The sequence below is a fragment of the Macaca thibetana genome, chromosome X (assembly GCF_024542745.1).
Source record: "Macaca thibetana thibetana isolate TM-01 chromosome X, ASM2454274v1, whole genome shotgun sequence".
Classification (NCBI taxonomy): Eukaryota; Metazoa; Chordata; class Mammalia; order Primates; family Cercopithecidae; genus Macaca; species Macaca thibetana.
This window is the reverse complement of record NC_065598.1, coordinates 13,345,888-13,363,942: the sequence shown is the minus strand read 5'-3', so window position 1 is coordinate 13,363,942 and position 18,055 is coordinate 13,345,888. Positions and strand designations below refer to the sequence as shown.

The 18,055-nt window shown below is 43.2% G+C and overlaps 1 protein-coding gene across 7 annotated transcripts in view; it reads left to right on the top strand.

Annotated features, from left to right (window-relative positions):
* The window catches only part of GPM6B (glycoprotein M6B), a 169,814-nt gene that overhangs the window by 132,097 nt on the left and 19,662 nt on the right, over nucleotides 1–18,055 (top strand). The window lies entirely within an intron of this gene.

The window sequence follows — 18,055 nt, the reverse complement described above, 5'->3', positions numbered from 1 at the left end:
CATTTTTTAATCATCTTTCTTTTTCTCTCTCCCTCTCCATTCCACCCCATCTTTCTCCACTTTCTTCTCCTTCTTCCCTTTCTTCCCTCTTCCCTCTTTCTTCACCTTCAATCACCTCTTCTTCTCAAAGGGAACAATGTATAGTGAGATATGCCTTTGGTTAACCATGAAATTTCCAATGCCTGAACCAATAATGGGGGAGGGGGGCCACCCACATCCCCCATGTGGCCAAGAACTGGGCCAGGGCCTTCAAGGAGCCTTGGCTCTGAGAGTACCGTGAGTGTCCCCAAATGTCTTCCCAGCCCTGCTGCTCTGCACCACCCTCTCACATCAGTCATTGCCTTTGAGAAAGAGAAATCAAAGCTGTGAAAGTAGGATTGGATAACCGTGTACCCGATTCCCATCAGGTAGGTTCAGTGGGTACAGTTTCCATTTTCCTTGCTCGTGAGGAACATTGGCCATTCAGAACTGCTAGGTGCTGGATCTGGGTGAGGTGTGCAACAGCTGGTTTGGGGATCTAGAAGGGGCAAAAGGCAAAGCAGTATGAATATCCAACCTCCCACGTTCCCAAAGCCAACACAAGTCATAATACCCAGCTCAGTTAGCTAAAAACTCACTGATTTTGCCAGTGTACAACCGTAGTTCAAACTACATAAAATGCAAACATAAAGGGCAGGTGGTAGGTCGGATAAACACAGTAACAGGTTTAAAGTATTTCTGTGATTTTGCATCAATCCATAACATTTCTTCCAAATGCTTGCTAACTTCTTCAGGAGTAAACGTAGCATGTACAGCTCCAGAAAGGGCAATCCCAAGGTACAATGTAAGTTGCTCATTGAATTACAAAGTCATAAAATCCATGATTAATAAAAGTTTTTCCTTTAAAATCTAAATTGTGGTGTCAGGTTAATTAAAACGAAATCTGACTTTGGATTTAGTTCTGTCTTGGGTTACGCATTCCTTCATCTGTCCTATGGCTATCAGGTGCTGGTTCTGTGTGTGCCTGTACAGCGCTGGCTAAATAGGGTGAGCACGAGGTGACATCAGCCATCCATTCTCATAGATCCTATAAAGAATATGGAGGGTTCTGGAATCTTGATTTTAAAAAACGTCATTAGACATGATAGATATATCCATACAATAGCTACTATTCAGCAATAAAAAGAAATGAAATATTGGTGCATGTTACAACATGGACGAACCTCAAAAATATCATGCTAAGTGAAAGAAGCCAAACACAAGAGACCAAATGTTCTACCACTCTGTTTATGTTAAATGTACAGAACTGGTGAGATAAGAAGTAGATTAGTGGTCGCCAGAGGCTCAGAGAAGGGAGGATTGGGGAGCAACTACAGATGGGCACAAGGGATCATTTTTGGTGTGATGAAAATGTTCTAAAATTAGATTGTGGTGATGGTCACACAACTCTGTGCATTTACTCAAAATCATTGAATTGTACACTTAAAACAGGTGAATTTTATAGAATATAAATTGTATCTCAATAAAGCTGCTTTTTAAAAAAGCAGCAAAAAAAGCCATGAGATGTGCATAATTCAAGGGTGGAGAGTGGGGAAAGGACAAGAAGCCCTCAAGTTATCAGAAACTACTGCTTGAGGGAAGAGTCCCTCTTCATCTTGAGAGTCTTTAAGAGTCTTCATTTTAAGAGTGTTGAATGACATCAGGCCAACTGGAAACCCAGAAAAATACTTATTCTTTCCTGTATTTTAGTTCATTAAACTGGTAAAGAATAAACACAGTATCTTGTTGGGGGGAGTAAAAAAACCTCTATCAATTGCTTCTGAAGAGTTTTCTCCACTTGTTGAGCAGTTCCCTGTAAAAGCATTGCAATAAGATTTGTGTGCTTTTTGATCCTACAGTGAAACACCAGAATCTGGGTGTTCGTAGCAGCAGTGGCAGCTGAGAAGAAACATACGAGGCTCCATTTTCTTTTTTTCTGAAACTGATTTCTTTCAGAATTCCAAAGAATTGGGGTTTCCAAAAGATAACACAGTGCGTACATCATGTACTGCATGATGCCGCTGCTCAGTGTCTCTGCAAATCTAACTCATTAATCTTTCTGGAGAGCCCAACACTATAAACAACTCCTTGTCCATTCAGGTGAGATTTTGGCACCAAGGAAGATGAGATCAGAACAGGTTTTGCTGCCAGATGAGTTAGGGGAGAAAAACAAAAACATTACTTTTCAAGTTTTTTGGAATTCCAGAATGATACGATGAAAGATTGTGAAAGTCTAATAGTATCAGGTTGCTGGTGATACTACTGCAAGTGAGAATTCCATGAACTAGCAGGTTCTTGCCCGAGGGGGAGAAACAAAATCACTGAATTTGATTTAAAGAATTATCTTCCCAGATCCTGAAACAATCTCCACCTACACATAGTTTTAACCTTTTGTGTGCATTGATGGAAATAATTGGAAAAAAGATGTCTCCACGGGGACTGCTTGTGTCTGGAGCTGTCTGCAGAGACCTTATGTGTGATATTGTAAGGCCTACAGTGCAGGCCACAGAGTGAAGGGACCCACTCCAGCCATGCCATTGCCTTCCCAGACACTTACAGATTTTGTTGGCTCCTAAATCAATGCCGTTGCCATTCTATACTTAGATCTCCAACCCCAACCAGATGGTATGAGGCAAAAATAGGGAATTCCATATGGCTTTTTTTTTTTTTTAATTTTTTGCAGAGTTGTCAGCCTTTTTCCATGGGGAAAAAGAGGTTTTGATAAAGGCTGACCAGGAAATTTTTGCCAAAGGAAAATGCCTCTCCCACTCATGCAGTTACTGTAGCGGAGACTGCCCTTATCCAGGAACTTCCTTATTCCCTGTTGGAAAGGTCATGGTGGTTCCAGGATGGTTCCAGGATCCTTTTCATGGTTTTCTTTTTCTTGCTACTACTTCCCAGTAGAATTCCATCTTTAGGAGTTGGATAGTTATTCTTTCGTTGTCTCTTTTTCCTTTTCAATTTTTAGCTGCTTTGGACATGTAGTGTCTACATCTTTTCTGCCTTCAGGAGATGAAAGGATGTATGGCCACATGGGCTATCCCTCGTGATGCTGCCCTAGGGGCCTGGCCTGAGGTGGTGGTCTGAGATGCAGGCAAGCGATGAAGCAGGGAGTAGTTCATGCTGAGTCTCCAGTCAATGGAATATTATGCTTAACATGGAGGGAGTACTTCCAGGCTGTTGTAGATTGTGTTATACAGGCTCCAGAGGATAGCCTAAGAAACTCTAGATCCTCTATTCCAAGTGCAGGCTGTGGACCAGCAGAATCGACACTTCCGGGAGCTTGTTAGAAATGCAGAGTCCCAGGCCCCAACCAGCCCCACTGAATCAGAATCTGCATTTTCATAAGACTTCCAGGTGGTTCCTGTGCATGTTAAAGCTTGAGAAGCACTAATTCAGAGCAAGGTCCAAGAGCAAGAAGGGAGAAGACAGGAAGGAATTGATTATGTGAATTTACCCTCAAGAGATCTAGAAATCTTCATCTTTGGAAAAGATAAAGAATTGCTAAAGGTATTCATCCTTTGTTCTTTCCCTTTCTATTTAGGGAGAGGCATGTCTAAGCAATGCCAAGGCAGTCATTAATTTGCTGAGTCCTGGCTGGTTTGAAAAACAGTGAGCTTGCTTCTCTTACCTGCTTGTCTCATGAGGGAGCTTGGGGAAGGGGCAGTGAAGGTGAGAAAGGTTTGTTTCTTTGTGGCAAAGTGAGGGCCAGAGGAGAAAGCAGTTGATGGAAGCTTGGGAGAAATTCTCAAATGTCTCTTATCTCCCTCTTTAATATAATCCAATGACATGCAAGATGCCGTGACTAAATATAGGCTGCCATTCTTGGTGGACTAAAAGTGGTTCTTTATATACAGTTAAATCTGTAATTCAGAATTCAGTCTCACAAGGAAGGAGTAGAATAACCACCCACTTCACATATCACCAGTTTCCTCCCTCTCAAATCCAAATTGCTCTGATGTTTCAGTTAAGATGGCCACAGGTAATTCCAGAAGTCAGGATAAAGAGCACACCCTCTACATAGGGACTGTCACAGAGGATGCTGGGAGAGGAGGGCCCTGGGGAGTGTTGGTATTTAGCAAGAAGCCCAAGTGTTGTGATTTGCACCACAGAGAACGGATTCCTGAGTCACCACGGGGTTTGGCGGGTGGAGGGCAGGGTAGCAGACTGACAGGGAGGGTCCAGCACTGCTGTTCACTCATGTTGCACTGTGTCTGCCCAGCTGTAACCACAGGCTGACTCCTGGGAACTGCAGACTTTATCCCTTGGCCCCCTTCTAGGCTGAGCCTGGGACTTCTCTCTCACCGATCTGCTTTGTAGAGGAACACCTGTAGCTATAAGTCCTGGGAAATGCTACTGGATTTTTGTCATTGTTCTTTAGTGTCACTCTTTCCTAACCTAAGGTGTAAGGCCACTAAGTTTGAGGTCTTCTCCCAAACCACTTGAAATGTATTTTAAGAGGGAACAAAAACCCTTAATCCTTCTGCGTGTACCATTGTACCTCTGGCCATAGTTGGGTGTCTACCATAACTGACAGTCTGGTCGTGCCATGTGGGTTCTGCTGGTGGTGTCATTCTATCCCCAGAGGCTGGTTGCAGAAGCTTTCTTAGCTTATCCAGCCTAAGCCAGTGGACGCTCTCAGTCTGTCTGATGCCTTTCAGTTACTCAAAATGTTTCTGGTTACATGGAGGTAAATGGTGAACACAGTGGAAGCGCATTGTAGCTCAGGCTCATGCTGTAAGGTCCCTGAGATTTTTAGAGTACTTTGCCTTTTTTTGAGATGTATCAATTCTTTCATTTTCAAAGCACCTGCAGTTTTCACCAGAAAAGTGCCATATACAGCAGTTAATGATTTTATACTTTATTTACTGACTGCTATGGCAGTCGTGATTATATGTGTGTGTGTGTGTGTGTGTATATATCACGACTATATATACACATAAAAAGAATTTATATATAACTATAAACAAATATATATCGATATAAATAATTTCTTGATTGTTTATGAATGTTCCATTGTTTATGTGCTATATTGTTAGTCTGTGATTAGCACCTGATTATGTAACAATGGCTTACTGTGTCTGTGACATATCAGCTCCCTTTGTCTTTTGGTCTTATGTTTGCTTCTCATCTTAGAGTAGGCAGACAGAGAAAGCAGATCAATGAGTATTGAGTGTTGATCTGAGGCTTTCTGTCAGACATGTCTGATTTTGGGGACACTGACTTGGATTATTCAAGACTGAGTACTTCTCGGTCTTTGAGAAGTAGTGCCATCTGTTATTTGCTGCCTTTGAAATTACATGTTTTCATATAAATCTAACTAGAGTCCATTAAAATTAATTTTGCTTTGAAATCTTTTGCCACCCTTAGAGGTAACTGGAATTACTCTGAAGTAGCTGGGGAGTAGCTGAAGTCAGCCACTTGGGTCTTCCCACCTCCCCAGGCTGTGTCCTTTTGGGTGCCGAAGTTCACTCCCAAATAAGCCACATCCCCACCCCCTGAATGCGTCCACGTCTATGAAAAGCTTATATGAATTGGCTTTTGTACTAAATGGAATGCTCTGGGTGTCAGAGTCATTTAGGTGGGACAAATCTTTCTCTGAAGATCATCATGCTTGTAGTTTCTGGAGACTTCCATGAACAATGCTTTCACCACCAAGGACTATCTAGGGATGAAATGTCAGGCTGGTAGGAGAGGTAATGGGATCGAAACAAGCCTTCCTGTGTCTTGAGAAAACCTTGTTTACATTCATGTGCTGTTTCCCAGTGGCAATAAATCGAGATTCCTGTGAGGATTTGACAGACCAGGCTGGTGATGCCACCCACTGTTTTTGTAAAGAAACTGTTATTGGAATCAGCGAGGCCCATTTGATTGTCTGTGGCTGCTTTCGTACTCCACTAGCAGAGTTGAGAAGCTGCAACTGTACACCCTGCAAAGGCAAAAATATTTGCCATCTGGTCCTTTACAGAAAACAATTGCCAATCCTTGACTTAGAATTTGCAAAGTGTGCCAAAATGCAATACTCTATCTACTGATGTTAGGCAACACCTAAAAACTTTGCTCGGCACTCAGTTTCCTAAAATCTTCTGCATCAAACATCCCTCATCCTCTGCCCTCCAGGCCCCAGAATCCTTGCTCTCTGTGGGGAATAGGGACTCCCTGCTCACAGGCTGTCAACTAAGGCTCAGCCCTTTTTCAGAGAATTTCTTGGCACTTTCTAGAAGCTCAGCCACTCTGGCCTCTTTCAGGTCCTTTTCTGAGTTTTCCCATAATAAACCAAGTCCCGTTAAGTGGATATTGTGAGCTACTTTCATCTAGTGTTCTATTCAGTGCACTTTAGCAAGTTTTATTTTCTGTGTATAGAAAAGACATTTGTGGTTTATTAAATGTAGTGTTGGGGATCGTTTCTTTAATTTTTTTTTTTCAAAGTATGAGGTTCCAGTGCCCTGAATCAGAATCCCTAAGAATGCTGGTTAAAAATTTAGATTTCATATGGGCATGGTGGCACACATCTGTAGTCCCAGCTACTTGGGAGGCTAAGGCAGGAGGATCACTTGAGCCCAGAAGTTCGAGTTCAGCCTGGGCAATATAGCAAGACCCAATCTCTTAAAAAGAAAAATCAGATTCCCAGCTACCCTATCTGCAATGGGTCCCAGAAATTTGGCCCATTTTAAGAAGCTCCCCCAGGCAATTCTAATGCACAGTAAAGTTTGACCACCACTGCTATATACATAGAAGGCCATAACCCCTCATTATAACATCTTTGGTAAAGTATCATTTCAGTTCAACCTGTGTATATCTGTGTTCAACCTGTATGTGTATTTACAGTTAAGTGCTCAAAATCAAATTTCCACATCTGTAACAGACAGTACTATTGAATTTGAAGTAAATTCCTCTTGAAGTAATGTTTTGCTATTGCCACTATATCTTTGTGTATAAGAGCCAATGCAAAAACATTCTATTGTAAAGCTGTAGGGAAACACCAGAGCTCAGGCTGTGTGTTAGTTATCAACTGTTGCATAACAAATTCCTCCAAAACATAGTGGCTAGAAACAAAAACATATATTATCTCGGCTTCCATAGGTCAAGAGTCTGTGCTGAGCTTAGCTGTCTCAGAAACTCTAATGAGATTGCAGTCTCATCTGAAGGCCTAACTGGGGAAGGATCCACTTCCAAGCTCATTCACATGGCTATTGGCAGGACTTGGTTACTTGAGGCCTCTTGGACTGAGGGCCTCAGTTCCTCACAAGCTGTTGGCCTAAAACCTCCCTTGATTTTTGCCATGTGTGGGCTCTCCATAGCTACTTCATGACCTAGCAGATGACTTCATCAGAGAGAGAGAGCAAGTGAGCAGGTAAGAGAATGTGCCAGCCAGAGAGACAATGCTAACAGGACAGAAGTCAGTCTTTTGAAACCTAATCAGGGAAGTGATATCCCATCACTTTTGCCATATTCTAGTCCTAAGAAGTGAGCCACTAGGTCCAGCCCACATTCAGGGGAGGGAATTACACAAGGCCATGAATGTAGATTTGTGGGGATCATTGAGGGTGTCTTAGCTGCCTGCCACAGGCTGTATAAACATTTCACAGTTCATATGCATCCTCCATCTCCTTAATGATCATAACCTATTCACTTTCCCAAAGCCTCACCTCTCAGAGAATGTATCACTGGGTTAAATGAGTACCTGGCAGGTGTTTGATGGCCTTTCTGAGGCACTAGACTCTAAGCTCTCTGTGAGCAGAGGTCTTCGTGCCTTGCTCCCTGCTTTGGCCTGGCTTGGGACCTGGGACCCAGAAAGCACTCGTTCATAGTGTTGAATGATGATCACCTTATGTTTAGCACTCACGATGTGTGACTCTGTATGAAATTGTCTAATTTTAGTGTCCATTGTGTACATGGCTCATTTCCTGGGCCAGGCTGGTCAAGACCTTGCACTCTGAGAGTTGCATAGGAGCTCAGTGTGTATTTGTTAAGTAAGTTAAGATTAGATTGGCTACTCGTGGTCAGAAGTTTGAGACCAGTCTGGCCAACATGGTGAAACCCCATCTCTACTAAAAAAATAAATAAATAAAATAAAATACAAAAATTAGCCGGGAATATTGGTGGGTGCCTGTAGTCCAAGCTACTTGGGAGGCTGAGACAGGAGAATCACTTGAACCCAGGAGGTGGAGGTTGCAGTGAGCAGAGATTGCGCCACTGCACTCCAGCCTGGACAACAGAGCATGACTCTGTCTCAAAAAATAATAATAATAAAAAAATAAAAATAAAAAAAGACTAGGTTGGCTAATTGAGGTTTCTAGAATCATCTGCATGTAAATAGGGTTAACTTTTTGGGATGGTTTTCTTGAATAAGAAGTTATCAGCCTGAGCTTCACAGTAGAACCCTGGAAGGGAGGGGAGGTCTTTTAAAATCCCGAAGCCACATCCAGACCAAGTCATTCAGAATCTTGAGGGTGGGGCCCAGGCATCAGTGTTCTTGAAAGCTCCCCCACCAGGTGATCCCCTGTGCAGCGAAGGTTGAGAACCACTGTGGTAGACCAGTGTTGCCCAATCCAGGGGAGTTTCTGCCTTTCAGGAGATGCCTTTCAGGTATCTAGTGGTAGAGGTTAGGGATGCTGCTAAGCATCCTACAGTGCACAGGACTGCCCCTCCCCCAACAAAGGATGGCCCATGCCAATAGTACGAAGAGTTGAGAACCCCTGGGCTAGGTCCTATGCTTTGAGTCAGGAAATTGGTTCCAAGTGAAGCAGTAGAAGTCCATGGGGTTGCTTTGTCCCGGATGTTAAGCTTATTGCAGGCATGGATAGCTTGATAAGTCTGGAATATTATATACAATCTGTGTATTGGTGTTTCCTGAAGAGAAATTCATTCTTTTAAAAGGCACACAGTGCATAAACCAATATATTTAAACCTACATATATTTATTTATGCAACATATGCCATACACGTGTGTGTTTGCATATAGCATGTGCTATAAACACCCTATGCATATAGAGATGTATGCAGGGCATACGAGTGTGTTATTGTGGTTAGAGGAACAGGTATGTCTTCCTCAGGCACCCTTTATCTTCCTTTCCCCTCACTGTAGCCTCCTACCCTCTGCTTGTCTAGTAAAGGCCCTAAGGCCTCCCTGACCCTTGCTGTCCTCACCCTCTGCCCAGAGGATGCCTCTGCTCTGCCTGGAGGGTTCCCATCACCCAGGTTAGTGTGGCTCTTGCCTTTCACCACCAGTCCTTAGTTTCCCAAAGGGGTTCACAACCTTTTTAAACTAGTGTGTTTTGTAGAAATTGAACTTCACAAACAGGTCTTTTGAAAACACTTTCTTGTGGTATAGTTGACATGCATATGGTGCATCTCTTTAAAGTGTCTGACAAGCCTTGACATACGTGTGTGCTCGTGAAAGCAGCACCACAAGCAGGATGGCGATGTGGCCGCTATTCCCCACTCTTTCCACCCTTCCTATGCTCCCACTCTCCCCAAGCAACTACTGATCTGCTCTCCTTCTCTGTGGATGAGTTTGCATTTTCTAGAATGGCCCTCGTGAAGATTTGTTCACATAAATTCTCTTACCCTTTCTCACCCGAATAGAAAATGTTGCATGACGTTGATTGCTTAATAGCTCCACAGCTTTGTCCAATTTTTATCCTTCCTGCTTTTACTGAAGACGTCCTGCCCCCATGAATAAACCTCAGAAGACCCATTCTGCCACCGCCTACCACTGAAGAGTTTAGCTTGCACCGACTCCAATCCAGCCCACACACAAGTGCCAGATTCATCTCTTAAAAGCACATCCCAAATCACATCTCTCGCCTGCTCACAAGCTTCCCTCTCTTCCCTTTGCTGCAAAGTGAAGCACAGAGGCTTGAGGCTGGCTTGGACATCTTCCTTGGGCCAGGCAGTGGGGGTCCTACCTTCCTGACTTCTCCCCACCATTACCCTGGTGTCCTTGATAAACTTGGCTATACCCTGAACTCTCCCCACATCTCCCACACCACATTGGCCCTGCTCTCCTTCCCTTGTGCTTTTCATGGAATTCTTCTGTTCTTCAAGGCCTCTTCACCTCCTGCCATCCATAAACCTTTCCCTTAGCAATCCACACTAACCAAGGAGATCTGTCCCTACCTTACTCCCCCATGTCCCTATGTCCCTATATCAGCACTCTCTTTATTCCACTTTAGTGATACCTTATGTGTCTGTGTGTCTTACCACCCCCTCACCCCATCCACAAGGATCAAAGCCAGGAGGGCACACTTGCAGCCACCACCACAGTGGCTTACACATGGCAGGGATTGGGCAGACACTCATGGAATGGAATAGAATCCAGGAAAGTAGAGACACTGTCGCCCAGATGGTCAAGGAAACTGACTGCTGCTAAAGCTCAAAACTGCAGATATTAAATTCTTCTCAAATGTCTGGAGTAGCCTCCAGATTGCTGTGCTCTTAAAATCGGTGTCATCTGGACTTAGAACTGGCTTCCCCCACTCTCCATTGATCTCCATGGTTCCTTGCTGTCCCACTTCACCAGGCTAAAAGCCTTTGGGAAAACCAAAGCCAATTCCCACAAAAGGCAAAGGAAGAGACTAATAAGTATCTGGTTGTCGGATATTTTTATTCCCAGCCATGTAAGCGTATCATTGCTTTTATTGACTTGCTTATCTTCTACTGCTGGTACCATATGGCAAATATTAGAGACTCATCTATTTTAAGGGCTCATCTATTTTAAGACTTTCATAGTGGTTTCACAAAAATGAAAATCCCTTACTAAATAGATTTTAGGACAAGCTTCTAAAAGGACCTGCCAAAAAGTGATTTCCTTTCTATCATTAGAAATAGTTTCCACATTCTTATCATTATGTAGTTGAACTTTTATGTCTAGGACTGCATGAAAGACAAGAGAACTGAGAAGCAACCTATATTTGATTTCACACTTTGCTCTTGGACAGGAAGCCCCTGTCAATTGACTTCATATCTTTTTAATGCACTATATTAGTGGTTCACAGAACTTTTTGGGTGTTAGGTACCTTTACGTGCTTAGAAACACTTGAAGACCCCAAAAAGCCTTTGCTCTTCTGAGTTGTGCCTATAAATATTTTCTATATTAGAAGCTAGAACTGAGGGCTGGGCACAGTGGCTCATGCCTGTAATCCCAGCACTTTGGGAGGCTGAGGTGGGCAGATCACCTGAGGTCGGGAGTTTGAAACCAGCCTGGCCAACATGGCGAAACCCTATCTCTGCTGAAAATACAAAAATTGGCCAGGCCTGCCGGGTGCAGTGGCTGACACGTGTAATCTCAGCACTTTGAGAGGCTGAGGTGGGCGGATCACCTGAGGTCAGGAGTTCGAGACCAGCCTAACCAACATGGAGAAACCCCATCTCTACTCAAAATGCAAAATTAGCCTGCATGGTGGTGCGTGTCTGTAATCCCAGCTACTTGGGAGGCTGAGGCAGGAGAATTGCTTGAACCTGGGAGGCTGAGGTTGCAGTGAGCCGAGATGGCACCATTGCACTCCAGCCTGGGCAACATTTTGAGATGAGCGAAACTCCATCTCAAAATAAATAAATAAATAAATAAATAAGCAAGCAAGCAAGCCAGGCATGGTGGCATGTGCCTGTAATTCCAGGTACTTGGGAGGCTGAGGCGGGAGAATCACTTGAACCCGGAAGGCGGAGGTTGCAGTGAGCTGAGATTGTGCCACTGCACTCCAGCCTTGGAGTTTTTTAAGATGGAGCAAGATTCCATCTTTAAAAAAAAAAAAACAAAAACAAAAAACTGATACCTTTATTACTTAATAATAAACTTAGTCATTTAAAATAATAGCAAATCATTATATGTCAACCTAAGTAATGTTTAGGAAAGATAACGATTTTCAAAAAGAATATTTTAGTGTGAGGAATAGGACTGTTTTACGTTTTTGCAAATCTGTTTAATATCTGGCTTAATATTAGACAGCTAGACTCTTACATCTGCCTCTGCATTCATTCAGAGGCATCTTGGGGTATCTTGGTTTGGTTGAAGTATATGAAGAAAACTCGATTTCTCACAGCTTGGAGAATGGAGGAGTGTTTTAATGACCTTTGCAGATAATTATGAAATTCTTCCTTGATACTACACCAAAATTCAGCAGGTAGTGCTTTCTTAAAGACTACTTGTAATGTGGAATCTGAAACCATATTGACGATCTTTTTGTACTCTGTTCCACTAAAATTCATTGCTTGATCTTGCACTTTGATTGGCTCTTATATTCAAGAATTATTTTCCCTTGGCTATTTGGAAAATATTGGTTCTCTGAGTTGTACAGATCTTCCAGACATTGACACATTTCATTAAACCATATCAAAAAAAATTCATTTGTTAACATCACCACCGATTTCATCAAGAAGTCTGGTTAAGTATTGGGAAGCTGTCAGTCTCACTGTGGCAGGTACAAGTTTTCCAAAATTGATTGGCAACAGATACTATCAGTTGTTTTCTTTGAAGTGACAAGTGGTTCATTTTTGAGAAAGTTTCTGCCACATACTTAAGTCTAAAAAACTATAGCTTGTCAGGCATTCTTTCAAGAAAGGGGGTGTTTGCCCCAGAAAGGTGCAAGTTTGGCTCATAACTCAATTACATAAGAATGTTTCCTCCAGCCCACCATCACATGCTGGTTTGCAGCAGAAGGGCTTTCTGCATCCTCTCACTCATTTCATTACACAAACGGTTCAAAAGACACATACTCGGGGGTTGAGATTTATCAAATTAATAATTCTTATTGCATCGAGGACATTTGGAAGTGAAACTGGCTTTTTACTTTAATTTTTTTGCTTGCGAGCGCGTGGTGGTGAGGAATGTGTTCCTGCTAAGTACACTATGGGGCCACTGCCTGATTCGCGCTCAGGCATCAGCAGTTTTACTGTGCAAATGTCAAGCAGTGAAAAAAGTAAATAACATCTTGGTGCTATTATAAAAAGAGTTTTGGCTTCACAGTCCTCCTGCAAGGATCTTGAGGTCTTCCGGGGCTGCACACAGTCTTTGAGAGCCCACTCCTGGCTCAGAGTGAGACTGGTGGGCAGGCAGGTTAGAATCACTTGGGAGCTCAATGTCCTTTCCAGACCTGCCTGAACAGAATCTGTGTTTTAATGAGGTCCCCAGGAGATTTATATGCAGGTTAAAGTTTTCCTGTAGTCCCAGCTATTTGGGAGGCTGAGGTGGGAGGATGGCTTGAGCCCAGGAGGCAGAAGTTACAGAGAGCTGAGATTGCACTGCTGCACTCCAGCCTGGGTAATAGAGTGAGACTGTATCTGGGAAAGAAAAAAAAAAAAAAAAAGAGAGACAACCACTGCTGTTAAACAGAGGTCTGCAAAACTTTCCTTTAAAGGGCCACATAGTAAATACCTGTGGCAATGCCTCAACCCTGCCTTTGTAGCTTGAAAGTAGCCATAGACCATATATAAATGAATGAGCGTGGCTGTGTACCAGTACAACTTTATAGACACAGAAATTTGAATTTTATGTGCCCTTCATGTGTCACAAAATAAGTTTTTAAATATATTCTAAGCAGTTAAAAATGTAACCACTTAGAATCATGTCAAATTCATTCTGAGTTTGCAGGCCATGAGGAGAGCCAGATTTAGCTGGTGGGCCACAGTTGGCTGACCTGTGCTATATAACACTTGAGTGCTCATTGAAATTACCAGGGGAGCTTCAAAAAAGCAAGCCCTAACCCTGTAATTCCTGAGTCCCATCCCCGATAAATTCTGATATAATTGGTCTGGGATGAAGCTGGTGCATCAGGATTTTCAGATGCTCCCCAGATTATTCCGACGTGCAGGAAAAATGGAGAACCTCTGCTCTATGATGTATTCCAAGAAAGTTAATTTTCTTTTAAGCATTTCTTTTTAAGATTTTAGAATTTGGCAGTGTCACCAAATGTCTGAGACCAGAATTATATATTGTAACCTGAGAGCAGGGTTTCTCACTCTTGGCACTGTGAACCCAAAACTATCTGAGATAGGTCTCAATCAATTTAGAAAGTTAATTTTAGCAAGGTTAGGAACAGGCCTTTGAAACAGCCTCAGGAGATCCTAATAACATGTACCTAAGGTGGATGAGGCACAGCTTACTTTTATACCTTTTAGGGAGACATGAGACATCCGTCAATACCTGTGAGATGTACATTGGTTCAATCTGGAAAGGCAGGACAACTCAAAGGGGGTCAGAGGGTGGCTTGCAGGTTATAGGAAGATTTAAAAATTATGTAAAGACCTGGAATCCATAGAAAGGAATGTCTGAGTTATGATGATAAGTGGTTATGGAGACCAAAGTTTTATCCTGTAGATGAAGCCTCCAGGTAGCAGGTTTCAGAGAGAATAGATTGTAAATGTCTCTTACCAGATTTAAGGTCTGTTGATGTTAATGCTGGTTAGCTTTTCCTGAATTCCAGAAGGGTGGAGGGTATAATGAGGTATGTTTGAATCTCCCCTCCATTCATGGCCCGAACCAGTTTTTTCAGGTTCACTTTGGAATCCCCTTGGCAGAGAGCAGAAATCTATTCAGATGGTTGGGTGGGGAGGGGGGTGGTGCTTAGATTTTTTTTTTTTTTTTGAAACGGAGTCTCACTGTGTCGCCAGGTTGGAGTGCAGTGGCACAATCTCAGCTCACTGAAACCTCCAACTCCCTGGTTCAAGCGATTCTTCTGCCTCAGCCTCCCAAGTAGCTGGGATTACAGGCATGCGCCACCACACTCAGCTAATTTTTGTGTTTTTAGTAGAGATGGGGGTTTCACCATGTTGGCCGGGATGGTCTCGATCTCCTGACCTTGTGATCCGCCTGCCCTGCCCTCCCAAAGTGCTGGGATTACAGGTGTGAGCCACCCTGCCTGGCCCAGAGTTATTTTTGGTTTATAGCACTATTGGCATTTTGGGTGTGATCATTCTTTATTTCGGGGTGGGGGCTATCCTGTGTATTATAGGAGGTTTGGGAGCATCCCTGGCCTCTACCCACTAGATGCCAGTAGTGTCCCCTCACCCTCAGTTGTAACAACCAAAACTGTCTTCAGACACTGCTAAATGTCCCTGGGTGGCAAAATTGCCTGGATTAGGAACCAGTGGTCTAAACGATATACATGTTTTTTATGCTACCTCAGAGAATTTCAACATTGGAGCTATTGACATTTGGGGCTGGATAATTCTTTGTTATAAGAGCATATTCTGTGCACTGTGGGTTTTGAGCAGCATCCCTGGTCTCACTAGATGCCAGAAGCACCCTCTCCCCCAGCTTTGGCAACCAAAAATATCTCCAGATATTGCCAAATGTCCCCTGAGGGGCACAGTCACCCCCTGTTGAAAACTGCTTGGCCAGCTCAGAATCAGGGAAGCTTCTGTCCACTGACATTCACTGCTGCTTCTCAGGATTTTCACTCCCTCCATTTTCCCATTGCTTGTTGCTTGAAAGTTGTAAAGCTTGGTTCCTGCATCTTTTCTTTTTAATTTTGTGGCTCATTAAGAATCAGTAATATAGCAAGGAAGGCCCCATGTAGAGAGGTAAGGGTTTTGTGTGTGTGTGTGTATGTGTGGTGTGGGGGGGGGGTGTTTGGGAGGGGGTGTGTGTGTGTGTGTGTATGTATGTGTGACATTCATTCCCTGGGGAAGAATCTGAGCCCTTGTTCCTGCCAGCCCTCCATCTGAGCCAGCATTAAATCTGCAGCCAAGATCACAGACAACTTGGGCAAATCACTTGGCCATTATGAACTCACAGCCATGGCAACGGCCATCCACAAGCCTGAGGACAAAAAGTGTTTTATTCTGTTGTTCTGCACAAAAGGTTCTAGGGATGCTGGAGACAAAATAGCCTTTGAGAGTTAAAGGCATTGATGTGTATTTTTTTCCCTCCCTACTACATGGCTTATATTTAAACTGTCTTAGGCTAATGTACACTGTAATTTTTGTGTGAATCAAAACCTAAAATTCTTTTTATCCAGAGGCCAGCTAAATGAAGGCATGAGACATGAGCCCAACAGAGGCTTTTAGGGTTTGGTGAGAGGTATTGAGAATTACTATTAAAATGTGCTAGAAAGCCTGGCATTCTAGCCTGGCCAACATGGCAAGACTCCGTCTGTACTAAAAATACAAAAAATTAGCTGGGTGTAGTGGCGCGTGCCTGTAATCCCAGCTACTAGGGAGGCTGAGGCATAAGAATCACTTGAACCCAGGAGGTTAAGGCTGCAGTGAGTGGAGATCACACCACTCACTCCAGCCTGGGCAACAGAGTGAGACTCTTTCTCAGGAAAAAAAAAAAAAAGCCTGGCATTGATTTTTATTTTATACATGAATATATCACAGTCATCAAAAAAAATGCTTTCCTTGCTTTTTCTCATTCACGTTACCCAATGTTGTCATTGCTGGTTTGAAGCTTGGGAAAATTCAGTCTGTGGATTTATAGGAGCATCCAAGAAAAGCACTGATTTTCCTTAGCTATCGTAAACTTTTAACAGCATGGTGTTCTGCTGGTACTTGGCACCACCCTTATATTTAAAAACATCAGCTTGCCTATGACTACTAAGGACAGCCTGAATCCCAGATCTACCTCCTTTGTGTGCACAGGCACTCCCAGCACTGCAGTGGGTAGGAGTGTGTGTGTTTAGAAATCTGCTTTCTCAGGTGACTCAATTCCTGTCTTCTCAGACCCTGCCTATGGCATGACACTAAAGCATGAAAAATTCCAAGGTTAATAGTTCTTGCTTGGCTCACAAAAATGCACTCTAGCTGCACTCTTTTCAAGACGGTCGAACAACTTGGAACATTTTGTTTTTCTTCACTGTAGTCCTTGGAACTTGCCATTTGATTCACAAGTGATTGGAGGGTTATGGCCAAACCCAGTGGGCCACGTCTTAGAGAAGAAACATCACACGCCATTGAATATGAAAGCAGGCACTTCAGACAGACTCAGGATGCCACACCTGAGACTGGGAAGATGCCACTGTTGACTAGAAATGGGCTTGTCAAATTTTCATGTGCACACAAATCACCCCAGAGGGCTTGTTAAAATGCAGATTCTGACTCATCTAGTCTGGGGCCATGCCCAACATTCTTCATTTCTCACAGGTTCCTCCCTGCTGAAGCTGATACTGCTGGTCCAATGAACACACTTTGCAAAGTACATGGAATTGACAAATGGTCCACTCGTATCTTTTCTTGACCTCTGATAGTTTTCCTTGTTGCCCAGTAGAAGCTGCCAGCATTCAAGTTCAACTCTTCTCAGCTACAGATCCACATATCCCTTCACATCATCCAGAGTGATCTTTCACAACCCCAATCTGTTTCCCATGTTTAAAAATGCTCCCTGGCAGACCAGGCATGGTGGCTCACACCTGTAATTGCAGCACTTTGGGAGGCCGAGGCGAGAGGATCACTTGAGCCCAAGAGTTAGAGAACAGCCTGGCTAACATAAGGAGACCCTGTCACTACAAAAAATTTAAAAAATAAAAAATAAGCTGGGTGCAGTGGCATGGGCCTGTGGTCCCAGCTACTTAAGAGGCCGAGGTGGGAGGATCGCTTAAGCCAGAGACTTCAGTGCTGCAGTGAGCAGTGATTGTGCCACTGCACTCCAACCTAGGCAACAGAGCAAGACTGTTTTAAAAACAAAACAAAACAAAAAAAACTCAGTGGCTTCCCATGATTTTGAAGATAAAGTCCAGAATTCTTAAGGTGGCCTGGAAAGCCCTAGGTGGTCTAGCTCCTATATTACCTATATCCTCTAGCTCCTAAATAAACACATCTAGCTTTTTCTTACTAACTTTTTGCAGCAGTTTTGGTTCCTCCAGGATGAGTGCGTGATATGTGACTAAATTGCCCAGTGTTCAAAAATATCATGCACACTGTGACCAGAGGTGGCTTCTATACTGACATAGAAGGTACAGTGGAGAGTGATCTGTTTATAGATGGTTGGATATCTACCACACATGCAATCTTAACCCTGAAGATAACTGGTCAACTAAGCTAGAATAAGCTCTACATCTAGCTGTATTATGTCCCATAAGCTTTTCCCATATTTTACGTC